Source organism: Protomyctophum bolini, assembly GCF_963924005.1.
Source record: "Protomyctophum bolini genome assembly, chromosome: 24".
Classification (NCBI taxonomy): Eukaryota; Metazoa; Chordata; class Actinopteri; order Myctophiformes; family Myctophidae; genus Protomyctophum; species Protomyctophum bolini.
The window spans coordinates 7,057,149-7,064,737 of NC_137885.1; positions in this window are offsets into that span (position 1 = coordinate 7,057,149).

Here is a 7,589-nt window from a genome sequence, read left to right on the forward strand (position 1 = left end):
CTCGCTCATCCCCTGGTTATAAAGTCCTGATGTCACTCGCTCATCCCCTGGTAGTCCTGATGTCACTCGCTCATCCCCTGGTTCTAAAGTCCTGATGTCACTCGCTCATCCCCTGGTTCTAAAGTCCTGATGTCACTCGCTCATCCCCTGGTTATAAAGTCCTGATGTCACTCGCTCATCCCCTGGTAGTCCTGATGTCACTCGCTCATCCCCTGGTTCTAAAGTCCTGACGTCACTCGCTCATCCCCTGGTTATAATGTCCTGACGTCACTCGCTCATCCCCTGGTTATAAAGTCCTGATGTCACTCGCTCATCCCCTGGTAGTCCTGATGTCACTCGCTCATCCCCTGGTAGTCCTGATGTCACTCGCTCATCCCCTGGTTCTAAAGTCCTGACGTCACTCACTCATCGCCTGGTTCTAAAGTCCTGACGTCACTCGCTCATCCCCTGGTTCTAAAGTCCTGACGTCACTCGCTCATCCCCTGGTTCTAAAGTCCTGATGTCACTCGCTCATCCCCTGGTTCTAAAGTCCTGACGTCACTCGCTCATCCCCTGGTTCATGGAAGTTTTTCTCTATCGAGAATACGGGGTTATCTTAAAATCATCTCAATACTGTATAAGAATTGCGGTCCAAAAGTAAACGGTATCTGTATCTGCGATATTGTCGGGGAGGTGTCTCTGTATCGTTTACGACCATCAACCAAGTCATTTGATACAGTCCATTCCTAGCGACAATGTAACTAATTCAGCGGCAGTGACATTAGAGTTTTCTCTCAGTCAATTGATTCTTCATATCCATGTGAGTGAAACGGCCCGGGATGATTTGTGTATTTTTCCAAACGCAGTCCTCCTGATCTAAAATCCCCCCCTATGGGGATTACGATGCAAATAAAAAGCACATGAACCCGTGGACTGGATATTGACATCAGACTTCGGTGCTCTATAACTTTATCATCTATTAATTGGCACCACCTGAGTTACATCAGTTCATTTTTTAGAACCTTTGCGCTATACGTGAATACGGCCGATATGTGAATATCTCCCTCTAAAGACCCAGTATATGTCACAAGGAAACTGGAGACAATCTGTTTTCCACTTGGTGTGTTCAACCACTTGAACCTCAGCAACCGTATTCTGGGATAAACGTTCATAGTATAGAACAGAAATAGCAGATCTGCAGTCTTTAGTCTGCCCGGTCATCAAATTATTCTTCATCTTGTCTTTCATCTCCAGCTGTTTACTCAGTGCAAGCACATGCGCGTGCGCACACACACACACACACACACACACACACACACACACACACACACACACACACACACACGTACGTGTGTGATTGAAATGAATGTTTACATATATTTATTTCACTTAAACAGGATTTATTTTATTTGTTTTGTGTTTTTTGTATTTTTTTTTCTTTTTTTTACCTGCAGGGCAATTATGTTTAGATGATTTGAACCACAAATAATGGAAATTTGTCCATTCGCTCACCTTCAGGTGGTTTGCGTATGAATGCATTGATTTATTAATTTATGCATTTAATTAATTAATGTTCATGTTTTTTATTTAGGTACTTATTTACTTACTTACCCATCCATCCAAATACAGGATTATATTATTTTTATTTAATGCCTCATTCATAAATTATGATATTATTGGGTCTGAATGACACATAATATATCAAATTATATGACCAGCTTTTGTCTGTTGGAGGTGAATGAATGGACCAATTCCAACAGTGTTTATCTGTGGTCCGAACGGTCCCAGGTTCAAAACGAATTAAGTTTCCCTTCAACGTGCATTTGCTGCATAATTATGGTTACAGATGAGTAGATCTGCAAACTCACAGTGTGCTATGTCATGGGGCCTTGTGAGTTTGTAGATCTGCTAATTTTAGAATGTTATGTATGTTCTCTGAAAATGTAAAACTTTTCACGGAAACACATAATCTGTACTTTTATTTACTGTTGATAATTTTAGGTACATTTGAATGCCAATACCTTCACTTGTAACAGAGTATTTCCACTACTGTATGTGATGTCGGCACTTTTACTCGAGTAAGAATTCCTCTTACTGCTTTTTGGCGACGCCTCCATTTGTGAACGGAAGAGCCGTTCACAAATGGAACGCTGCACAGGGTCCTAAGGAGCACCATGTTGTGGTCCCACTGTATAGAAAGCTCATTTATTTTTTCCCCATAGAGATTTTTTTAATATTCAAATATTTTCATGATTCATCAGGAGCCTCGTGAAAATTATCTCTATGGAAAAGAAGAAACACTGTCTTCAAATGCAGTGAAAATATTACTCAATGACTGCCAATGACTTATTTAACTTATTTTTATGATGTCCTAGACTCTTTTTTTTTTTTTTTAGATTAAAAAAAAAAAAAAAAAAAAAAAAATAGATGTATAATGGCGGTCTGAGCCTTTTGGCGCCCCCTGGTGGTGATGAAGGAGTTTAAATTATTGGGAACCAGCTGTGAAACATGTTATGGCCTACGCGGCCGAAAGATGTTTTTTGCATGACGTCGGGCACTTGGTTGTCCTTCTCCGACGCACCTGTCGTTTGTAGGTGTGCAAAAGCCTTGCTTTTTGTTGAAATCTATGAGAGTTTTTTTTTAATGGGCTTTCACTGCTATGCTCCGTTTAGTGGAACTCAAGTTTTATCAGAAGCGGTATTCATGAACTAAAATAATTATGAATCAGAGAAACCACACAGTTCATAATGTACGGTGTTCAACTGGTTTTGTTCTCGTTGTTGTTTATTGACAAACAATCATATGATCGGCTATAGTGTAGATGTTACTGTAATTGTAATGTATTGTTTCATGTTTATTTATTTGTTTTAAGAACTAGAGAGACGTTTCTTTTCATCAACCAATGAAGTCAGCAAACCTGCTGGGCCGTGAGGGGTACTGCAAGTATATAGTGCTCCGAATAATTGGCCAAAATATATATTATGAAACAACAGCTATTGTAATGCGTGTTTATGTTCATTGTTTTTGTTGTTGTGAGTCCCAAAAAAACTAACTAAAACTAAATCAATGGAATGATTGAAGTAAAAATATGTTATTTTGGAATGAAGCTGTGTTGTTGTGTGTGTGTGTGTGTGTGTGTGTGTGTGTGTGTGTGTGTGTGTGTGTGTGTGTGTGTGTGTGTGTGTGTGTGTGTGTGTGTGTGTGTGTGTGTGTGTGTGTGTGTGTGTGTGTGTGTGTGTGTGTGTGTGTGTGTGTGTGTGAGAGAGAGAGAGAGAGAGTGTAGTGGAAACTTAGATTTTCAATATTTAGGTATACTTTTACTTCACTTGAGTATTTCCAATACTTGTCTGACTGACTGTGTGTGTGTGGAGATAATGGTCCGTCATTAGGTCGCCTCTCTGTGTGTGGACAGATGGAGAATGGATCCACATGCCGGGCCCAAAGTACACCTGCATATTAAGTAGCATTTTGAGGTATGTTTAATACTTTACTGGAGTATTTCCAATTTTCGATACTTCTACTCCGCCACATCGGAGAGGCAAGTATTGTACTTTTATACTCTGCATCAATTTTTAGGAAAACTTTAGTTATGACTGCAGTGAGTTATACTCTGCAGATTTTCATAATTACAGAACGACCAGAGCGTGAAATGAAACCTTATAATTTTACCTTAATTTATTTAAGGGTCCATTTGGTTACCAACTCGCCAACATTCAGCAGCTGGGGACCACCTGGTCATGGACCACTGGTGGCCCCCGGACCACTGGTTTGAGAACCACTGCTTTAACAGTAAAAAAAGCTGCCCTTGTCGTCGCCTTTATTCCAGCTGTCACTTAAACAGGTCGGCATGACAACCTGTTGACAGGGGCGGGGCTTACTGCACTCATCGCAATTCCAATCCCTTATACACCAGAGGTCATGCTAGGTCATGCACGCGCTCACACACGCACACATGCACACCTGTCTCTCCCTAAAATCAGCCCATCTGATGTGTGTGTGTGTGTGTGTGTGTGTGTGTGTGTGTGTGTGTGTGTGTGTGTGTGTGTGTGGCTGCTCAACAGTGACACTTGGTGGTCAACCAACGCTATTGCCGTACTCATTTAGACATACATACATACATGGGGACATAGTTGGTATTTGGAGTGGCTAGCATGCACCACTCAAAAACCATAATGATAAAAAAGATCAAATATATGATAGCATACATTTAAATAAAGTTGTGAAAGTACAGAATAGCAAACAAAGTAATGACAAAAACATAAAAAGGTTAAATCTGGAGAAGAACACGTGTTTTTGAAGTGTGTGTGTGTGTGTGTGTGTGTGTGTGTGTGTGTGTGTGTGTGTGTGTGTGTCTGTGTGTGTGTGAGAGAGATCATTCAACACTGTCCTATAAACACCCTGCATAGTGATGACAGACAGAAATGCCTGTAGTGGTTTTTTTTCTCCTTTTTCCAATTTCAGTGTGAAACAAATAATGTTTGTTTGGTTAAAGACAGATGTTTAAATGGTCTGACTCTATGTTTTATATTTTAATAACAATAAAGGTTCTTCATATAAGCTAATTATAGGGTCCTGGTAAATAACGTGTAACTTTTGTATATCATTAAAAATCATATTTTCTCCATGTGTGTGGTGTGCACAGAATTCAAACGGTATAGGATTGGTTATTGTCAAGGACAGTTCTTTCCTTTTCCATTTGTTTCTTTCAGCCATCGGGACTCGATCAGTCATTATTAGCTCTTTAATTAATTAATTAATTGCAGCTGAGCCTCTGCCTTTGATGTCCGCTGACCGCTGCGTAGTGCGTTCCCACTGATTGACAGGCTGAACTGCTGCCGTGTCAAGTCACTCACAGTCACACCAGAAGCTTTTTATATTTTTTAATATATTTTTTGATACCAGAAGCTTTATTGTGTTGGATTAAAATGCATCCAGCATTATGTTCTTAGTATCCAGTGTTGCTGCAGCTGCCATAGAAAAGCCTCGTCGGCTATAGCCCGTGGCTTTTTATTTTCGTTCGGCATTCGGCTCAAAAAGAAAACCTTATGGTTGGCAGAATCGCTTTGTTTAGTCTCCAGGCTATTATGAAGTCCAGAGGTATAAAAAGTAAGTCATTCTTGGGTTTGTTTTTGTCATAATTAATGCCATATACCGTTAGACATGTTATGATTATATGGCCTGTGCTTTCTCAAGAAATTCCGTGCAGGTGATTATTTTTGTAGGTGTCGCGAGTTTGAAAGCGCTGTTTGCAAAACGCTACGGTCCTGTTCCTGACTGTACACCACCTGTTTCTAAAAGTCACATAATGCAGGAGGCAGCCAGCAGGACGTTGCTTTACACAAAACGAGCGCTCTAGGTTCAACATTAAAAAAAAAGTATCTCTCTCTCTCTCTCTCTCATTGTTTTATAATTGCAGTGGATTACAGTAAGAATGCACATTGCACACGTAGTAGGTCTACAAACGCACCCACCCCCTTCCAGGAGACCGGGTCAATTTGGTTCCATGGATGTTAGTGTGTGAGCACTTCTGCAGCTGAAGACAAAGAGACCTCTGTGTGTGTGTGGAGGGAGGCCCTTTGGGTTAAACTTAAAGCGTTGGAGATACACTTTGTTGAGCGCTCGTGTCATGCAAAAATCGGCAGATCTACAAGCCCACAGCCTGTTGCGCTGTGACGCGTTGTGGCTGTATAGATCTGCTGTTCTCTGGGTTTAGGCTTCTCATAGGTCGTCCTCAGACGAGCCCTGCAGTCATCCCGGGGTTCTCCATATAATACATCATAGCCTGGCTTCCAGCCTGATTGGCTGCGTTCCGCCGATCAGAAAATGTCAAAAATGTTCGCAACCCATTTTCAGTAGCCTACTGCAGAATGTTTTGACATTCTGGGTTTTAGCACCCCTTTAGAGACTTCTGAAGGGTTGGCTTCAGGGTCCAGTATATATTCACTGCCGTATATAGGAGAACAGACTCCACCGTTGCGTAGAAGAAGCTGACTTTAGTTTGACGGGGCGAGGTTGGAGATCCATAGGGCCGATTCATACTCCTGTTTCGGCGCTGTAGTGCCGAAATGATTTCGGCTCGTCAGAAATTTTCAGTAGCACCGAAGAGCCGACTTTAGGACGGTACCCGCCCCCCCGAACCTCAAATGACGTCAAATTGTAGGCTCTACAGCGCCGAACCGACTTTAATTCGGCTCTAAAATAGGAGTATAAATCGGCCCATACACTGGCCATGCTGTTCAGGGCCCTCCATGCAAGTGCCTTCCGCACTTTTAAGATCTTGCTCTGTTGAGTTGACCCATCATTCATGAGCCCATCGGGTATACTTGAAGTCCTTGACTTCCATCATCCTGTTAGAGGCAATGCTCCAATGGGATGTCACAGGTAATAACGTCGGGTTTCTTGGCATTCTCAGCCTGGAGATCAAACTTGTCCACTGATGGCCTGGAGCTATATAGACTGGATGGAAGGGGGCTATAGGCTGTGTCCCCCTTGCAGTAGCCTATACCCCAGCCAAGATGTCAATTAAACTCCTCACTGTTGCCATTCTGTGGTCACCTATACTGGGGTCACCTGGCATTACTGAATCGATTAGTTTTGACACTTGACAGTGACGCCACTGGATTGCAAGCTCCATTTTCCCCCCAAATGTCTCGTGTGGTCATAATATAGTCTCGACTCGCACAAAGCTCGTCTGCTCGGGCCAGTGAGTGCACAGGGTTTTAGTTGTGTGTGTGTGTGTGTGTGTGTGTGTGTGTGTGTGTGTGTGTGTGTGTGTATGCAAAATATTGAGGGAGGAAAGAAATGGACTACATGCATGGGTGCTGCTGCATGGGTGCTGCTCTGGCTGGCTGTGCAGTCTCATCTGACAGTGGTGTTCCGATTCTCTTTAGGGTGTTCTCTCTTTCCTGTGTGTGTGTGTGTGTGTGTGTGTGTGTGTGTGTGTGCGTGCGTGCGTGCAAGTGTGTGTGTACGCGCTGTGTGTAGTATATTGTGCACGCGCTGCGTATAGTGTTTGCGTGTGTACATGCATGTGTGTAGTGTGAGTGTGTAGTGTAGTCTTTTGTTTGTACAGTATGTAGTGTGTGTGTGTATGTGTGTGTGTGTGTGTGTGTGTGCATGTATTGTGCATATGCTTCAAATAGCCAGTCTCTTGAGAGTCGCATTGATTCCGAAATGAATGCGAGGCAAGAGAAAAATAGATTTCTTCCATATACGATGTGACTTTATAATATGTATTCCTTAACATCCCTGCAGCTCTCTGTCTGTGTGTGGAAAGGTAACATGTTGAAACGTGCCGGAGAATAAAGACTCCTATGTAAACATTGTACACAAGCCGCCGGCGCAGCATGCTTAACCCATTCTGAACGGGCACCCATTTTGGTGTTAGCATCATGTTATGCTTTAGCTATTGAAAAATAGCAGATCTACAAGCTCATAGCGCGCCACCGAGTGGCGCGCTACGAGCTTGTAGGTCTGCTATTTTTGAAAAATCGAAGAACGACTGTGACATTTTTAGAATCTGATCTCAGGTCAGAATGGGTTCATCAGACCTAGTGTGTGTCCAGTGGAAACCTCGTTATGAATCTGATCTCAGGTCAGAATGGGTTAAT